This window comes from Pseudophryne corroboree, unplaced genomic scaffold (assembly GCF_028390025.1).
Source record: "Pseudophryne corroboree isolate aPseCor3 unplaced genomic scaffold, aPseCor3.hap2 scaffold_121, whole genome shotgun sequence".
Lineage (NCBI taxonomy): Eukaryota > Metazoa > Chordata > Amphibia > Anura > Myobatrachidae > Pseudophryne > Pseudophryne corroboree.
In genome coordinates this window covers 866,291-885,608 of record NW_026967835.1, presented here as the reverse complement: position 1 = coordinate 885,608, position 19,318 = coordinate 866,291, and the positions used below count along the sequence as shown (strand labels likewise).

At 47.4% G+C, this 19,318-nt stretch overlaps 8 non-coding genes across 8 annotated transcripts; 3 read left to right on the top strand and 5 right to left on the bottom strand.

The window, feature by feature from the left end:
* Nucleotides 1-1,789: 1,789 nt before the first annotated feature.
* On the bottom strand, nt 1,790-1,905 carry LOC134992056 (U5 spliceosomal RNA). Its single transcript, XR_010196250.1, has one exon. It is a non-coding gene; the product is annotated as a U5 spliceosomal RNA (small nuclear RNA).
* A 14,173-nt stretch (nt 1,906-16,078) lies between these two features.
* On the bottom strand, nt 16,079-16,194 carry LOC134992066 (U5 spliceosomal RNA). Its single transcript, XR_010196260.1, has one exon. It is a non-coding gene; the product is annotated as a U5 spliceosomal RNA (small nuclear RNA).
* Nucleotides 16,195-16,468: 274 nt separating this feature from the next.
* LOC134991994 (U5 spliceosomal RNA) lies at nt 16,469-16,584 on the bottom strand. The gene has a single exon (XR_010196192.1). It is a non-coding gene; the product is annotated as a U5 spliceosomal RNA (small nuclear RNA).
* A 286-nt stretch (nt 16,585-16,870) lies between these two features.
* On the bottom strand, nt 16,871-16,986 carry LOC134991979 (U5 spliceosomal RNA). Its single transcript, XR_010196178.1, has one exon. It is a non-coding gene; the product is annotated as a U5 spliceosomal RNA (small nuclear RNA).
* Nucleotides 16,987-17,256: 270 nt separating this feature from the next.
* LOC134991987 (U5 spliceosomal RNA) lies at nt 17,257-17,372 on the bottom strand. Its single transcript, XR_010196186.1, has one exon. It is a non-coding gene; the product is annotated as a U5 spliceosomal RNA (small nuclear RNA).
* A 144-nt stretch (nt 17,373-17,516) lies between these two features.
* Nucleotides 17,517-17,679, top strand: LOC134991891 (U1 spliceosomal RNA). Its single transcript, XR_010196112.1, has one exon. It is a non-coding gene; the product is annotated as a U1 spliceosomal RNA (small nuclear RNA).
* Nucleotides 17,680-18,350: 671 nt separating this feature from the next.
* On the top strand, nt 18,351-18,514 carry LOC134992173 (U1 spliceosomal RNA). The gene has a single exon (XR_010196361.1). It is a non-coding gene; the product is annotated as a U1 spliceosomal RNA (small nuclear RNA).
* A 152-nt stretch (nt 18,515-18,666) lies between these two features.
* Nucleotides 18,667-18,829, top strand: LOC134992548 (U1 spliceosomal RNA). The gene has a single exon (XR_010196699.1). It is a non-coding gene; the product is annotated as a U1 spliceosomal RNA (small nuclear RNA).
* Nucleotides 18,830-19,318: the final 489 nt, after the last annotated feature.

Here is a 19,318-nt window from a genome sequence, read left to right as displayed (position 1 = left end):
TATGAGTTGGGATAGGGCTGGGGAGGGTGGCAGCTCGGGCAGCCCCTCCCCCGTCAAGTTAAGGAGATTCAACTGAGGAAGCACAAGGGAACTCTCGTCTGGGGACAACAACTGCAGGGAGACCACATCTTTTCAGATGAACATGGGAGGGCGGAAGGCTGCCTAATACTGAAGCACCATCAAATATCAAACCATATCCAACAACTAGTACAAGCATTCCTGGGGGAAGGTCTGCAGCAGACGGATTTGCATACGGTGATGTCATCCAAGCAGTGGGCCAAAGTTGGCTGGAACCCTCATCTGCATATAAAAAGAGAAAAGGGGCATGCAGGGCATGGCGGCCTTTTGCAGTGCTTGGATGACCCCTAGTTCGCATTAAACACCCCCACCCTCCTTTGGTGTGGGGCTCATGTTGGCCATGCCCCATCCCCTGAAGCATTCATGCTGATTTCTTGCAGCAGCTGGGCACTGTAACAGCTCCAGAGCTGCTCTGTAAGGCAAGTAAAAGGGTGTGGGCCCTGCAGCACCACCTGTAGTTCGCATTGTGCGTTGGAAGGCACAAAGTAAGCAGACGGGAGGAGAAGTCAGGATAGTACACAAGGGCATCCTTTTCTCTTAGTCCGTAAAGGATGCTGGGGTCACATTAAGAACCATGGGGTATAGACGGGATCCGCAAGAGACATGGGCACTTTAAGACTTTCAAAGGGTGTGGACTGGCTCCTCCCTCTATGCCCCTCCTCCAGACTCCAGTTATAGGAACTGTGCCCAGGGAGACTGACATTTCGAGGAAAGGATTTATTGTTAAACTAAGGTGAGCATCTTACCAGCTCACACCTTAAGCATGCCGCAGAACGTGGCATTCAACAGAACACAAGCCAACGGCATGAACAATTGCAGCAAAAAGCTGACCAGAACCGTAACACAACATGTGTATAACCACAAGTAATAACTGCAGACACAGTATGGACTGGGACGGGTGCCCAGCATCCTCTACGTACTAAGAGAAAAGGATTTACCGGTAGGTATTAAAATCCTATTTTCTCATACGACCTAGAGGATGCTGGGGTCACATTAAGAACCATGGGGTTATACCAAAGCTCTTGAACGGGTGGGAGAGTGCATACGACTCTGCAGCACCGAATGACCCAACTTGAGGTTATCATCAGCCAAGGTATCAAACTTGTAAAACTTAGCAAAAGTGTTTACTAAATAGCTGCTCGGCAAAGTTGCAATGCTGAGACTCCCCGACCAGCTGCCCAGGATGAACCCACCTTTCTAGTAGAATGGGTCTTCACCTAATTCAGTAACGGCAATCCTGCCGTGGAATGAGCATGCTGAATCTTACCACAGATTCAGCGCATAATGGTCTGCATGGAAGCAGGACACCCAATCCTGTTGGGAGCATACAGGACAAACAGAGCCTCTGTTTTCCTAATCTGAACCGTTCTGGTGACATAAATTTTCAAAGTTCTGACCACAGCCAGAGACTTTGACTCAACGAAGGTGTCAGTGGCCAAAGGCACCATGTGGAAAGATGAACCACCTTTGGCAGAAATTGTTGACGTGTCCTCAATTCTGCTCTATCTTCATGAAAGATCAAATAAAGGCTCTTGTGATACTGCATGGTTTGTACTGTTTTCCATGTGCTCCCAGATCTTTCAAGCAAGTAGCATGGTCAAGAAAGTTCTGTTTGAAAAGAAACAAACATTTACTGTCATTGTTATGCAAATAAACTTACATTAAAGCTAACAAGAAAGCACACTCGTTCTGTCTTTAAACTGATAAAAGAAACCCCAATAATATGGGGCATGCAAAAATTGAGATAAAACTCAGTTTTGCTCCTCTCCACGGAAATCTTTAATAAAAGGCGAAATATTTGTTAGTTCTGAAGAGAAACCAGAGCATGACCAAGATTCCACCTGTCGCCTGAGTGCCATGCCAGCAGTTCTCATTCAGCTCAAAGTGAGCACCAAATTTGAATGAAAGAAAGCAGATTTCTCACCAGGCTTCTGTCACGATCCGGGTATCTGGACACCATTTCTTACCCATCAGATGCCTCCTAAGGCTGGCTCAGCGCTCCAGGACCGGATCCCATCTGTTATCCTGATGTGTACATTCCTGTATTCTCTCCTGTCACTCTGGGACGCTGTCACAGTAAACGCCATATTACACCTGGCATGGCGTCTCCCGCGGCCTCCGCCGTGTCCGCGTGGTTGGATGTGCATCTGTCAGCCTGGCGCCTCCTGTCTCCGGTGGCCGGCGCCGCCATTACTGTTTTCATTACCACATGGATTACAAACCAAAACTTCCCTCCAAGTGTCTGCATGGGCGCAGCCATCTTGGATTCTGTCAGCTGATCATTTCCACCAATCTGTTCTCAGTATTGATAATCTGCATAATTGCCTAGCCAATCCCTTCCTTGCTGCAGGTATAAATACACTGTGCCTGAGTAAGGAAGGCGTCAGTGCTTTGGTTGTCAAACCTAGTTCCTGTTTGTCTCTCTCCTGTGATTGTCTTCCAGGTTCCAGCTCCTGTCTCAAGACTTCCACCATAGAGACCCGCACCAGCATTCCACCTGCGGTGTAGCCTGACTCTCCAATCCATTGTGGATTCATCTGTTTCCAGCTACAACATTACCTGCTTCCAGCTCAGCTTCCAGCAGAGTACAGCTTCCCTTAAAGGGCCGGTGTCCTTTCTACACTTTACCACTCTCCACCGGTATTATTATTTCTCCGCTCTCAAGTTCTACATTTCAGTTCATATTTCATCGCTCCCAAGTTCATTTATTATTTAACTGGTTCCAGCCAGTATCCACTCCGTGCTAACAACAGTCTGGTTCCAGCCAGTATCCACAGCAGCTGTTTTATCTTCAGCAACCCAGCTTTTCCTGGAACACCAGCTGGCACAATCCTGGGTTATCTCCATTGCTACAGTCGGGCCTGGTAAGGACTTTCCATCTAGAAGATCATAAGAGCTATCTCACACTACCAGTGCCCTGTGGCTCCTGCCATCCTGTAGTACCCAGGAACTGTATTTATTCTTTGCTGACTTTTACGTTTTCTTTTACTGCTGCTGTGTTGCGGAGTTGTCATAATAAACATCATTGACTTTTATCCAAGTTGTCGTGGTCACGCCTTCGGGCATTTATTATTTATGTTACTTACATGTCCAGGGGTCTGATACAACCTCCCAGGTTCCGGTACATCTCAGCCCCTACAACTGAGGCTGCCTCCCGTCAGCTCAGGCCCTCAGTTGTGACAGTAAGCACTGACCAAATGAATCCAGCCGGAGACCAGGATCAAGCGGCCAGGCCGATGCAAGAACTGGCAGCCCGACTAGAACATCAGGAGGCTGCACAGGGCCACATCATCCGCTGTCTCCAGGATCTCTCTACTCGGCTGGATGGGATTCAGACAACTCTCCGTGGATCAGGCGCGTCTGGTGCGTCAACCACAGTGACTCCAGCTATAACCCCACCCACCTTACCCATTTCTGCTCCACGTCTTCATCTTCCAACGCCAGCAAAATTTGACGGATCTCCAAGATTCTGCAGGGGATTTCTCAACTAGTGTGAGATTCAGTTTGAGCTACAACCTGGCAATTTTCCCAGTGACCGTACAAAAATTGCCTACATTATTTCTCTTCTCAGTGGCTCAGCCCTTGATTGGGCATCACCGTTATGGGAGAGGTCCGACACCCTGCTATCTTCCTACACTGCCTTCGTGTCAACATTCAGGCGCATCTTCGACGAGCCAGGCCGGGTAACCTCAGCTTCATCCGAGATTCTCCGTTTACGCCAGGGGTCACGTACTGTAGGACAATATCTGATACAGTTCCAGATCCTGGCATCCGAACTGGCATGGAACGACGAGGCCCTGTATGCTGCATTCTGGCATGGCTTATCTGAGCGTATTAAAGATGAGTTAGCTACCAGAGACTTACCTTCTAAGTTAGATGAGCTAATCTCACTCTGCACGAAAGTTGATTTACGTTTCAGAGAGAGAGCAACTGAGCGTGGAAGATCATCTGCTCCAAAATCTTCTGCTCCTCCTCCTCGTCAACTGTCACCATCTAAAGATGAGCCCATGCAACTTGGCCGTTCCCGTTTAACCCCTGCTGAGCGCCGAAGACGTCTCTCCGAGTTTCTCTGTCTCTATTGTGCAGCTCCGTCTCACACCATTAATGCCTGTCCCAAACGTCTGGGAAACTTCAAATCCTAGCTCGCCAAGGAGAGGGCCGGCTAGGAGTAATGATCTCCTCTCCATCTTCTCAAGATTGTAATCTCCCAGTCTCGCTTCAAGTTGCTCAACGTTATCGGAACGTCATTGCCCTCCTTGATTCCGGAGCAGCTGGGAACTTTATTACCGAAGCCTATGTTAAACGGTGGTCCCTACCCACCGAGAGACTTCCTTCGTCCATTTCTTTAACTGCCGTGGATGGCAGCAAAATTTTTGATGCAGTTATTTCTTTAAGGACTCTACCAGTTCGTCTGAGAGTGGGAGTTCTTCATTCCGAACTTATTTCTTTTTTAGTGATTCCAAGAGCCACACATCCTGTGGTCCTGGGCCTTCCATGGCTCCGTCTTCACAATCCTACAATTGATTGGACGACTACGCAAATCCTGGCATGGGGTTCCTCCTGTGCTGAGACATGTTTGTTTAAAGTATTGCCTGTCTGTTCTTCCTCCCCCAGGTCGTCTGATGTTCCACCTCCTCCATATCAAGATTTCACGGATGTGTTCAGTAAAGCTTCTGCTGATATCCTTCCTCCTCATAGAGAATGGGACTGTCCGATTGATCTCGTTCCAGGGAAGGTTCCACCTCGAGGCCGAACTTATCCGTTGTCTCTGCCTGAGACGCATTCTATGGAGGAATATATTAAAGAGAACCTAGCAAAGGGGTTCATTCGACCTTCTTCTTCTCCAGCCGGCGCAGGCTTCTTTTTTGTAAAAAAGAAAGATGGTGGTCTGCGGCCGTGCATCGACTACAGAGGTTTGAACGACATTACCATCAAGAACCGTTATCCTTTACCCCTGATTACTGAGCTCTTTGACAGAGTTAGCGGAGCTACCATCTTTACAAAGCTGGACTTGCGAGGTGCATACAATCTCATCCGGATCCGTGAGGGTGACGAGTGGAAGACCGCATTTAACACCCGTGACGGACATTATGAGTACCTCGTCATGCCCTTCGGATTGAGCAATGCTCCAGCTGTCTTCCAGCATTTCGTCAATGAGATCTTCAGAGACATTCTATACCGTCATGTCGTGGTCTATCTAGATGATATCCTCATTTTTGCCAACAATTTAGAGGAACATCGTTTTTGGGTAAAGGAGGTTCTGTCCCGTCTCCGTGTCAATCATCTCTATTGCAAATTAGAGAAATGCGTCTTTGAAGTCAAGTCCATTCCGTTTCTAGGGTACATTGTGTCCGGTTTCGGACTAGAGATGGATCCTGAGAAACTACAAGCAATTCAGAATTGGCCAGTACCCTTAACCCTCAAAGGGGTCCAGAGGTTCTTAGGGTTCGCCAATTATTACCGAAAGTTTATACATGACTTTCCCACCATTGTGGCGCCTATTACTGCTTTCACCAAGAAGGGTGCTAACCCGTCCAAGTGGTCTGAAGAAGCCATGCAAGCTTTTCATCTTTTAAAACAGAGGTTCATCTCTGCGCCTGTCCTGAAACAGCCTGACATCGACTCTCCTTTCATCCTAGAGGTGGATGCCTCCTCCGTTGGAGTAGGAGCGGTGTTATCTCAGAGGGCTAAAGATGGCCATTTACATCCTTGCAGTTTCTTTTCACGGAAGTTCTCCCCAGCGGAGCGCAACTATGCCATTGGCGACCAGGAGTTGCTAGCCATCAAGCTCGCTCTAGAGGAGTGGAGATATCTGTTGGAGGGAGCTTCTCATTCAATCACCATCCTTACAGACCACAAGAACGTTCTATATTTGAAAGGCGCACAATGTCTCAACCCTCGTCAGGCCAGATGGGCACTTTTCTTTTCCAGGTTCGACTTTAAACTCCAGTTCTGTCCGGGCTCTCAGAATCGCAAGGCCGATGCCCTTTCCCTCTCATGGGAGCAAGAAAATGAGTCAGAGTCTTCAGACAAGCATCCTATTATAAGTCCGTTGGCATTCTCCACGGTAGGGATGGACTCTACGCCCCCATCAGGGAAAAGTTTTGTGAAGCCGATGCTAAGGAAGAAGCTCATGCATTGGGCCCATGCTTCCCGTTTTGCCGGACATACAGGTATCCAAAAAACCCTGGAGTTTATCTCTAGGTCCTATTGGTGGCCAACTCTGAAAAAGGACGTCTTGGAGTTTATTGCATCTTGCCCAAAGTGTGCCCAACATAAAGTATCCCGCCAGTCGCCTGCGGGGCAACTGGTTCCACTATTCGTTCCCCGTCGACCATGGACCCACTTGTCGATGGATTTCATTACAGACTTACCCATGTGCAACAAGTTCAATACCATCTGGGTGGTAGTTGACCGGTTCACCAAGATGGCACACTTCATTCCTCTCACCGGTCTTCCGTCAGCTTCCAAGTTGGCTCAAGTATTCATACAAGAGATCTTCCGACTCCACGGTCTTCCTGAAGAAATTATCTCAGATCGAGGAGTTCAATTCACAGCCAAATTCTGGCGAAGTTTATGTCAAGTCCTCCAAGTCAAGCTAAAGTTTTCCACGGCTTACCATCCTCAGACCAATGGTCAAACCGAGAGGGTGAATCAGGACTTGGAGGCCTTCCTCCGCATCTATGTGTCCTCCTCTCAAGATGACTGGGTTCAATTACTTCCCTGGGCCGAGTTCTGTCATAACAACCAGTATCATTCTTCATCTGCTTCAACACCATTCTTCACTAACTTTGGATTCCACCCTAAAGTCCCTGAGTTCCAACCGCTTCCAGCAACTTCTGTTCCCGCAGTGGATATCACCTTGCATCAGTTTGCCAATATCTGGAAGAGCGTACGATCAGCTCTGCTCAAGGCATCGTTCAGGTACAAGAAGTTTGCGGATAAGAAGCGTCGAGCAGTTCCTGCTCTCAAGGTGGGTGATCGGGTATGGTTATCCACGAAGAATTTGAGGTTAAGAGTTCCCAGTATGAAGTTTGCACCTCGCTATATCGGTCCTTTCAAGATTGAACAAGTCATCAATCCTGTTGCTTACAGACTCCAGTTGCCTCCCTTCTTAAAAATACCCAGGACATTCCATGTTTCCCTGTTGAAACCGCTGATCTTGAATCGGTTTCATTCCTCACTTCCTCCAACTCCGAAAGTCCAAACTCAACGAGGCGTTGAGTATGAAGTGGCCAAGATCCTGGACTCACGTCACCGTTACGGTCAACTACAATATCTTATTGACTGGAAGGGTTATGGTCCTGAGGAACGTTCATGGACCAATGCTTCTGATGTCCATGCTCCTGCCTTGGTCCGGAGATTCCATTCCAAGTTTCCTCAAAAGCCAAAGAAGTGTCCTGGGGCCACTCCTAAAGGGGGGGTGCTGTCACGATCCGGGTATCTGGACGCCATTTCTTACCCATCAGATGCCTCCTAAGGCTGGCTCAGCGCTCCAGGACCGGATCCCATCTGTTATCCTGATGTGTACATTCCTGTATTCTCTCCTGTCACTCTGGGACGCTGTCACAGTAAACGCCATATTACACCTGGCATGGCGTCTCCCGCGGCCTCCGCCGTGTCCGCGTGGTTGGATGTGCATCTGTCAGCCTGGCGCCTCCTGTCTCCAGTGGCCGGCGCCGCCATTACTGTTTTCATTACCACATGGATTACAAACCAAAACTTCCCTCCAAGTGTCTGCATGGGCGCAGCCATCTTGGATTCTGTCAGCTGATCATTTCCACCAATCTGTTCTCAGTATTGATAATCTGCACAATTGCCTAGCCAATCCCTTCCTTGCTGCAGGTATAAATACACTGTGCCTGAGTAAGGAAGGCGTCAGTGCTTTGGTTGTCAAACCTAGTTCCTGTTTGTCTCTCTCCTGTGATTGTCTTCCAGGTTCCAGCTCCTGTCTCAAGACTTCCACCATAGAGACCCGCACCAGCATTCCACCTGCGGTGTAGCCTGACTCTCCAATCCATTGTGGATTCATCTGTTTCCAGCTACAACATTACCTGCTTCCAGCTCAGCTTCCAGCAGAGTACAGCTTCCCTTAAAGGGCCGGTGTCCTTTCTAGAGATGAGCGCCGGAAATTTTTCGGGTTTTGTGTTTTGGTTTTGGGTTCGGTTCCGCGGCCGTGTTTTGGGTTCGACCGCGTTTTGGCAAAACCTCACCGAATTTTTTTTGTCGGATTCGGGTGTGTTTTGGATTCGGGTGTTTTTTTCCAAAAAACCTAAAAAACAGCTTAAATCATAGAATTTGGCGGTCATTTTGATCCCAAAGTATTATTAACCTCAAAAACCATAATTTCCACTCATTTTCAGTCTATTCTGAATACCTCACACCTCACAATATTATTTTTAGTCCTAAAATTTGCACCGAGGTCGCTGTGTGAGTAAGATAAGCGACCCTAGTGGCCGACACAAACACCGGGCCCATCTAGGAGTGGCACTGCAGTGTCACGCAGGATGGCCCTTCCAAAAAACCCTCCCCAAACAGCACATGACGCAAAGAAAAAAAGAGGCGCAATGAGGTAGCTGTGTGAGTAAGATTAGCGACCCTAGTGGCCGACACAAACACCGGGCCCATCTAGGAGTGGCACTGCAGTGTCACGCAGGATGTCCCTTCCAAAAAACCCTCCCCAAACAGCACATGACGCAAAGAAAAAAAGAGGCGCAATGAGGTAGCTGTGTGAGTAAGATAAGCGACCCTAGTGGCCGACACAAACACCGGGCCCATCTAGGAGTGTCACTGCAGTGTCACGCAGGATGTCCCTTCCAAAAAACCCTCCCCAAACAGCACATGACGCAAAGAAAAAAAGAGGCGCAATGAGGTAGCTGTGTGAGTAAGATAAGCGACCCTAGTGGCCGACACAAACACCGGGCCCATCTAGGAGTGGCACTGCAGTGTCACGCAGGATGTCCCTTCCAAAAAACCCTCCCCAAACAGCACATGACGCAAAGAAAAAGAAAAGAAAAAAGAGGTGCAAGATGGAATTGTCCTTGGGCCCTCCCACCCACCCTTATGTTGTATAAACAGGACATGCACACTTTAACCAACCCATCATTTCAGTGACAGGGTCTGCCACACGACTGTGACTGATATGACGGGTTGGTTTGGACCCCCACCAAAAAAGAAGCAATTAATCTCTCCTTGCACAAACTGGCTCTACAGAGGCAAGATGTCCACCTCATCATCATCCTCCGATATATCACCGTGTACATCCCCCTCCTCACAGATTATCAATTCGTCCCCACTGGAATCCACCATCTCAGCTCCCTGTGTACTTTGTGGAGGCAATTGCTGCTGGTCAATGTCTCCACGGAGGAATTGATTATAATTCATTTTAATGAACATCATCTTCTCCACATTTTCTGGATGTAACCTCGTACGCCGATTGCTGACAAGGTGAGCGGCGGCACTAAACACTCTTTCGGAGTACACACTTGTGGGAGGGCAACTTAGGTAGAATAAAGCCAGTTTGTGCAAGGGCCTCCAAATTGCCTCTTTTTCCTGCCAGTATAAGTACGGACTGTGTGACGTGCCTACTTGGATGCGGTCACTCATATAATCCTCCACCATTCTTTCAATGGGGAGAGAATCATATGCAGTGACAGTAGACGACATGTCCGTAATCGTTGTCAGGTCCTTCAGTCCGGACCAGATGTCAGCATCAGCAGTCGCTCCAGACTGCCCTGCATCACCGCCAGCGGGTGGGCTCGGAATTCTGAGCCTTTTCCTCGCACCCCCAGTTGCGGGAGAATGTGAAGGAGGAGATGTTGTTGACAGGTCGCGTTCCGCTTGACTTGACAATTTACTCACCAGCAGGTGTTTGAACCCCAGCAGACTTGTGTCTGCCGGAAAGAGAGATCCAAGGTAGGCTTTAAATCTAGGATCGAGCACGGTGGCCAAAATGTAGTGCTCTGATTTCAACAGATTGACCACCCGTGAATCCTTGCTAAGCGAATTAAGGGCTCCATCCACAAGTCCCACATGCCTAGCGGAATCGCTCCGTGTTAGCTCCTCCTTCAATGTCTCCAGCTTCTTCTGCAAAAGCCTGATGAGGGGAATGACCTGACTCAGGCTGGCAGTGTCTGAACTGACTTCACGTGTGGCAAGTTCAAAGGGCATCAGAACCTTGCACAACGTTGAAATCATTCTCCACTGCGCTTGAGACAGGTGCATCCCACCTCCTATATCGTGCTCAATTGTATAGGCTTGAATGGCCTTTTGCTGCTCCTCCAACCTCTGAAGCATATACAGGGTTGAATTCCACCTCGTTACCACTTCTTGCTTCAGATGATGGCAGGGCAGGTTCAGTAGTTTTTGGTGGTGCTCCAGTTTTCTGTACGTGGTGCCTGTACGCCGAAAGTGTCCCGCAATTCTTCTGGCCACCGACAGCATCTCTTGCACGCCCCTGTCGTTTTTTAAAAAATTCTGCACCACCAAATTCAAGGTATGTGCAAAACATGGGACGTGCTGGAATTGGCCCAGATTTAATGCACACACAATATTGCTGGCGTTGTCCGATGCCACAAATCCACAGGAGAGTCCAATTGGGGTAAGCCATTCCGCGATGATCTTCCTCAGTTGCCGTAAGAGGTTTTCAGCTGTGTGCGTATTCTGGAAACCGGTGATACAAAGCGTAGCCTGCCTAGGAAAGAGTTGGCGTTTGCGAGATGCTGCTACTGGTGCCGCCGCTGCTGTTCTTGCGGCGGGAGTCCATACATCTACCCAGTGGGCTGTCACAGTCATATAGTCCTGACCCTGCCCTGCTCCACTTGTCCACATGTCCGTGGTTAAGTGGACATTGGGTACAACTGCATTTTTTAGGACACTGGTGAGTCTTTTTCTGACGTCCGTGTACATTCTCGGTATCGCCTGCCTAGAGAAGTGGAACCTAGATGGTATTTGGTAATGGGGGCACACTACCTCAAGAAATTGTCTAGTTCCCTGTGAACTAACGGCGGATACCGGACGCACGTCTAACACCAACATAGTTGTCAAGGCCTCAGTTATCCGCTTTGCAACAGGATGACTGCTGTGATATTTCATCTTCCTCGCAAAGGACTGTTGGACAGTCAATTGCTTGGTGGAAGTAGTAAAAGTGTGCTTACGACTTCCCTTCTGGGATGACCATCGACTCCCAGCAGCAACAACAGCAGCGCCAGCAGCAGTAGGCGTTACACGCAAGGATGCATCGGAGGAATCCCAGGCAGGAGAGGACTCGTCAGAATTGCCAGTGACATTGCCTGCAGGACTATTGGCATTCCTGGGGAAGGAGGAAATTGACACTGAGGGAGTTGGTGGGGTGGTTTGCGTGAGCTTGGTTACAAGAGGAAGGGATTTACTGGTCAGTGGACTGCTTCCGCTGTCACCCAAAGTTTTTGAACTTGTCACTGACTTATTATGAATGCGCTGCAGGTGACGTATAAGGGAGGATGTTCCGAGGTGGTTAACGTCCTTACCCCTACTTATTACAGCTTGACAAAGGGAACACACGGCTTGACACCTGTTGTCCGCATTTCTGGTGAAATACTTCCACACCGAAGAGCTGATTTTTTTGGTATTTTCACCAGGCATGTCAACGGCCATATTCCTACCACGGACAACAGGTGTCTCCCCGGGTGCCTGACTTAAACAAACCACCTCACCATCAGAATCCTCCTGGTCAATTTCCTCCCCAGCGCCAGCAACACCCATATCCTCCTCATCCTGGTGTACTTCAACACTGACATCTTCAATCTGACTATCAGGAACTGGACTGCGGGTGCTCCTTCCATCACTTGCAGGGGGCGTGCAAATGGTGGAAGGCGCATGCTCTTCACGTCCAGTGTTGGGAAGGTCAGGCATCGCAACCGACACAATTGGAGTCGGACTCTCCTTGTGGATTTGGGATTTCGAAGAACGCACAGTTCTTTGCGGTGCTACTGCTTTTGCCAGCTTTAGTCTTTTCATTTTTCTAGCGAGAGGCTGAGTGCTTCCATCCTCATGTGAAGCTGAACCACTAGCCATGAACATAGGCCAGGGCCTCAGCCGTTCCTTGCCACTCCGTGTGGTAAATGGCATATTGGCAAGTTTACGCTTCTCCTCCGACAATTTTATTTTAGGTTTTGGAGTCCTTTTTTTACTGATATTTGGTGTTTTGGATTTGACATGCTCTGTACTATGACATTGGGCATCGGCCTTGGCAGACGACGTTGCTGGCATTTCATCGTCTCGGCCATGACTAGTGGCAGCAGCTTCAGCACGAGGTGGAAGTGGATCTTGATCTTTCCCTAATTTTGGAACCTCAACATTTTTGTTCTCCATATTTTAATAGGCACAACTAAAAGGCACCTCAGGTAAACAATGGAGATGGATGGATTGGATACTAGTATACAATTATGGACGGGCTGCCGAGTGCCGACACAGAGGTAGCCACAGCCGTGAACTACCGCACTGTACTGTGTCTGCTGCTAATATATAGACTGGTTGATAAAGAGATAGTATACTCGTAACTAGTATGTATGTATAAAGAAAGAAAAAAAAACCACGGTTAGGTGGTATATACAATTATGGACGGGCTGCCGAGTGCCGACACAGAGGTAGCCACAGCCGTGAACTACCGCACTGTACTGTGTCTGCTGCTAATATATAGACTGGTTGATAAAGAGATAGTATACTCGTAACTAGTATGTATGTATAAAGAAAGAAAAAAAAACCACGGTTAGGTGGTATATACAATTATGGACGGGCTGCTGAGTGCCGACACAGAGGTAGCCACAGCCGTGAACTACCGCACTGTACTGTGTCTGCTGCTAATATATAGACTGGTTGATAAAGAGATAGTATACTCGTAACTAGTATGTATGTATAAAGAAAGAAAAAAAAAACACGGTTAGGTGGTATATACAATTATGGACGGGCTGCCGAGTGCCGACACAGAGGTAGCCACAGCCGTGAACTACCGCACTGTACTGTGTCTGCTGCTAATATAGACTGGTTGATAAAGAGATAGTATACTCGTAACTAGTATGACTATAAAGAAAGAAAAAAAAACCACGGTTAGGTGGTATATACAATTATGGACGGGCTGCCGAGTGCCGACACAGAGGTAGCCACAGCCGTGAACTACCGCACTGTACTGTGTCTGCTGCTAATATATAGACTGGTTGATAAAGAGATAGTATACTCGTAACTAGTATGTATGTATAAAGAAAGAAAAAAAAACCACGGTTAGGTGGTATATACAATTATGGATGGGCTGCCGAGTGCCGACACAGAGGTAGCCACAGCCGTGAACTACCGCACTGTACTGTGTCTGCTGCTAATATATAGACTGGTTGATAAAGAGATAGTATACTCGTAACTAGTATGTATGTATAAAGAAAGAAAAAAAAACCACGGTTAGGTGGTATATACAATTATGGACGGGCTGCCGAGTGCCGACACAGAGGTAGCCACAGCCGTGAACTACCGCACTGTACTGTGTCTGCTGCTAATATATAGACTGGTTGATAAAGAGATAGTATACTCGTAACTAGTATGTATGTATAAAGAAAGAAAAAAAAACCACGGTTAGGTGGTATATACAATTATGGACGGGCTGCCGAGTGCCGACACAGAGGTAGCCACAGCCGTGAACTACCGCACTGTACTGTGTCTGCTGCTAATATAGACTGGTTGATAAAGAGATAGTATACTCGTAACTAGTATGTATGTATAAAGAAAGAAAAAAAAACCACGGTTAGGTGGTATATACAATTATGGACGGGCTGCCGAGTGCCGACACAGAGGTAGCCACAGCCGTGAACTACCGCACTGTACTGTGTCTGCTGCTAATATATAGACTGGTTGATAAAGAGATAGTATACTCGTAACTAGTATGTATGTATAAAGAAAGAAAAAAAAACCACGGTTAGGTGGTATATACAATTATGGACGGGCTGCCGAGTGCCGACACAGAGGTAGCCACAGCCGTGAACTACTGCACTGTACTGTGTCTGCTGCTAATATATAGACTGGTTGATAAAGAGATAGTATACTCGTAACTAGTATGTATGTATAAAGAAAGAAAAAAAAACCACGGTTAGGTGGTAAATACAATTATGGACGGGCTGCCGAGTGCCGACACAGAGGTAGCCACAGCCGTGAACTACCGCACTGTACTGTGTCTGCTGCTAATATAGACTGGTTGATAAAGAGATAGTATACTCGTAACTAGTATGTATGTATAAAGAAAGAAAAAAAAACCACGGTTAGGTGGTATATACAATTATGGACGGGCTGCCGAGTGCCGACACAGAGGTAGCCACAGCCGTGAACTGCCGCACTGTACTGTGTCTGCTGCTAATATAGACTGGTTGATAAAGAGATAGTATACTCGTAACTAGTATGACTATAAAGAAAGAAAAAAAAACCACGGTTAGGTGGTATATACAATTATGGACGGGCTGCCGAGTGCCGACACAGAGGTAGCCACAGCCGTGAACTACCGCACTGTACTGTGTCTGCTGCTAATATAGACTGGTTGATAAAGAGATAGTATACTACTAATATTATATATACTGGTGGTCAGGTCACTGGTCACTAGTCACACTGGCAGTGGCACTCCTGCAGCAAAAGTGTGCACTGTTTAATTTTAATATAATATTATGTACTCCTGGCTCCTGCTATAACCTATAACTGGCACTGCAGTGCTCCCCAGTCTCCCCCACAATTATAAGCTGTGTGAGCTGAGCACAGTCAGATATATATATATATATACATTGATGCAGCACACTGGGCTGAGCAGTGCACACAGATATGGTATGTGACTGAGTCACTGTGTGTATCGTTTTTTTCAGGCAGAGAACGGATATATTAAATAAAACAAACAACTGCACTGTCTGGTGGTCACTGTGGTCGTCAGTCACTAAACTCTGCACTCTCTTCTACAGTATCACAGCCTCGGGTCAATCTCTCTCTCTCTCTCTCAACCCTAATCTAAATGGAGAGGACGCCAGCCACGTCCTCTCCCTATCAATCTCAATGCACGTGTGAAAATGGCGGCGACGCGCGGCTCCTTATATAGAATCCGAGTCTCGCGAGAATCCGACAGCGTCATGATGACGTTCGGGCGCGCTCGGGTTAACCGAGCAAGGCGGGAGGATCCGAGTCTGCTCGGACCCGTGAAAAAAACATGAAGTTCGTGCGGGTTCGGATTCAGAGAAACCGAACCCGCTCATCTCTAGTCCTTTCTACACTTTACCACTCTCCACCGGTATTATTATTTCTCCGCTCTCAAGTTCTACATTTCAGTTCATATTTCATCGCTCCCAAGTTCATTTATTATTTAACTGGTTCCAGCCAGTATCCACTACGTGCTAACAACAGTCAGGTTCCAGCCAGTATCCACAGCAGCTGTTTTATCTTCAGCAACCCAGCTTTTCCTGGAACACCAGCTGGCACAATCCTGGGTTATCTCCATTGCTACAGTCGGGCCTGGTAAGGACTTTCCATCTAGAAGATCATAAGAACTATCTCACACTACCAGTGCCCTGTGGCTCCTGCCATCCTGTAGTACCCAGGAACTGTATTTATTCTTTGCTGACTTTTACGTTTTCTTTTACTGCTGCTGTGTTGCGGAGTTGTCATAATAAACATCATTGACTTTTATCCAAGTTGTCGTGGTCACGCCTTCGGGCATTTATTATTTATGTTACTTACATGTCCAGGGGTCTGATACAACCTCCCAGGTTCCGGTACATCTCAGCCCCTACAACTGAGGCTGCCTCCCGTCAGCTCAGGCCCTCAGTTGTGACAGCTTCCCCTTGCTATAAACATGGTTTGTACTCTTTTGCATGTGCTCCCAGATCTTTCAAACGATTAGTGTGGTCAAGAAAGTTCTGTTTGAAAAGAAACAAACATTTACTGTCATTTCTATGCAAATGAGCTTACATTAAAGCACACTCGTTCTATCTTTAAACCGATAAAATAAAACCTTAATAAGATGGGGCATGCAAAAATTGAGATAAAACTCAGTTTTGCTCCTCTCCACGGAAATCTTTAGTAAAAGGCGAAAGATTTGTTCATTCTGAAGAGAAACCACAGCATGACCAAGATTCTACCTGTCGCCTGAGTGCCATGCCAGCAGTCCTCATTCAGCTCAAAGTGAGCACCAACTTTGAAAGAAAGAAAGCAGATTTCTCACCAGGCTTCCCCTTGCTATAAACATGGTTTGTACTCTTTTCCATGTGCTCCCAGATCTTTCAAGCAATTAGTATAGTCAAGAAAGTTCTGTTTGAAAAGAAACAAACATTTACTGTCATTTCTATGCAAATGAGCTTACATTAAAGCACACTCGTTCTATCTTTAAACTGATAAAAGAAACCCCAATAAGACGGGGCATGCAAAAATTGAGATAAAACTCAGTTTTGCTCCTCTCCACGGAAATCTTTAGTAAAAGGCGAAAGATTTGTTCGTTCTGAAGAGAAACCAGAGCATGACCAAGATTCCACCTGTCGCCTGAGTGCCATGCCAGCAGTCCTCATTCAGCTCAAAGTGAGCACCCAATTTGAAAGAAAGAAAGCAGATTTCTCACCAGGCTTCCCCTTGCTATAAGCATGGTTTGTACTCTTTTCCATGTGCTCCCAGATCTTTCAAGCAATTAGTATGGTCAAGAAAGTTCTGCTTGAAAAGAAACAGGCATTTATTGTCATTGTTATGCAAATAAACTTACATTAAAGCTAACAAGAAAGCACACTCGTTCTGTCTTTAATCCGATAAAAGAAACCCCAATAATATGGGGCATGCAAAAATTGAGATAAAACTCAGTTTTGCTCCTCTCCACGGAAATCTTTAGTAAAAGGCGAAAGATTTGTTCGTTCTGAAGAGAAACCAGAGCATGACCAAGATTCCACCTGTCGCCTGAGTGCCGTGCCAGCAGTCCTCATTCAGATCAAAGTGAGCGCCCAATTTGAAAGAAAGCAGATTTCTCACCTGTCTTCTCCTTGCTATAAGCATGGTTTGTACTGTATTCCATGTGCTCCCAGATCTTTCAAGCAAGTAGCATGGTCAAGAAAGTTCTGTTTGAAAAGAAACAAACATTTACTGTCATTTCTATGCAAATGAGCTTACATTAAAGCACACTCATTCTATCTTTAAACCGATAAAAGAAACCCCAAAAAGATGGGGCATGCAAAAATTGAGATAAAACTCGGTTTTGCTCCTCTCCACGGAAATCTTTAGTAAAAGGCGAAAGATTTGTTCGTTCTGAAGAGAAACCAGAGCATGACCAAGATTTTTATCTGAAAATATGTGTTCTCCCTGCAGTTGTTGTCCCCAGATGAGAGTTCCCTTGTGCTGCCTCAGTTGAATCTCCTTTACTTGACAGGGGGATGCTCGAGCAGCGACCCTCCCCAGCTCTAGCCCAACTCCTACTTACCTGCCAGGTGAGATACTATGATCATGAAGGTGCTTCTCCCAGGGCAAGGCTCACCCATTGCACTCTGGGTGTGCTGCTTCTGCGTTTTCCCCAAATGTGGGAAACTTGACTGCATAATTTGTGTTTCCCCTGGTCGGCTCTCGTATAATTCAGATCTCTTTGTCTCAGGTCTCTCTCCAGCCTAGTTTGCTGTCTGTTTCCACTTCTCTTTTCTTGAGCCGCTCCCTTCTATGCCCTTGCGCACTATCCTGACTTCTCCCGTCTGCTTACTTCGTGCCTTCCAACGCACAATGCAAACTACAGGTAGTGCTGCAGGGCCCACACCCTTTTACTTGCCTTACAGAGCGTCTCTGGAGCAGTTACAGTGCCCAGCTGCTGCAAGAAATCAGCTTGAATGCTTCAGGGGCTGGGGCATAGCCAACATGAGCCCCACACCGAAGGAGGGTGGAGGTGTGTAATGCGAACTAGGGGTCATCCAAGCGCCGCAAAAGGCCGCCATGCCCTGCACGCCCCTTGTCTCTTTTCATATGCAGACGAGGGTTGAAGCCAACTTTGACCCACTGTTTGGATGACATCACCATATGCAAATCCATCTGCTGCAGGCCTTCCCCCAGGAATGCTTGCACTAGTTGTTGCATTTGGTTTGTTGTTTGGGGGTGCTTCAGTATTAGGCAGCCTTCTGCCCTCCCATGTTCATCTGAAAATATGTGTTCTCCCTGCAGTTGTTGTCCCCAGATGAGAGTTCCCTTGTGCTGCCTCAGTTGAATCTCCTTTACTTGACAGAGATGTGCCTGAGCAGCGGCCCTCCCCAGCCCTATCCCAAATCATACTTATTTTGCATAGGCGATACCATGGTCATGAAGATTGTTCTCCCAGGGTGAGGTTCATTCATTGCATTCTGGGTATGCTGACCCCTGTGATTTCCCCAAATGTGGGAAACTCGACTGCATTATTTGTGGTAGTGGGGGACTGTGTTTGTGCTTTCCTCTGGTCAGCTCTGGTAAAAATCAGATTTCTTTATATCAGATCTTCCTCTAGCCTTGTTCTTCTTTCGAGAGTTCCCTTGTGCTGCCTCAGTTGGATCTCTTTCACTTGAGAGGGGGGTGCCCGAGCAGCGACCCTCCCCAGCTCTAGCCCAACTCCTACTTACCTGCCAGGTGAGATACTATGATCATGAAGGTGCTTCTCCCAGGGCAAGGCTCACCCATTGCACTCTGGTTGTGCTGCCCCTGCGATTTCCCCAAATGTGGGAAACTTGACTGCATAATTTGTGTTTCCCTTGGTCATCTCTCGTATAATTCAGATCTCTTTGTCTCAGGTCTCTCTCCAGCCTAGTTTGCTGTCTGTTTCCACTTCTCTTTTCTTGAGCCGCTCCCTTCTATGCCCTTGCGCACTATCCTGACTTCTCCCGTCTGCTTACTTCGTGCCTTCCAATGCACAATGCAAACTACAGGTAGTGCTGCAGGGCCCACACCCTTTTACTTGCCTTACAGAGCAGCTCTGGAGCAGTTACAGTGCCCAGCTGCTGCAAGAAATCAGCTTGAATGCTTCAGGGGCTGGGGCATAGCCAACATGAGCCCCACACCGAAGGAGGGTGGAGGTGTGTAATGCGAACTAGGGGTCATCCAAGCGCCGCAAAAGGCCGCCATGCCCTGCACGCCCCTTTTCTCTTTTCATATGCAGACGAGGGTTGAAGCCAACTTTGACCCACTGCTTGGATGGCATCACCATATGCAAATCCATCTGCTGCAGGCCTTCCCCCAGGAATGCTTGCACTAGTTGTTGCATTTGGTT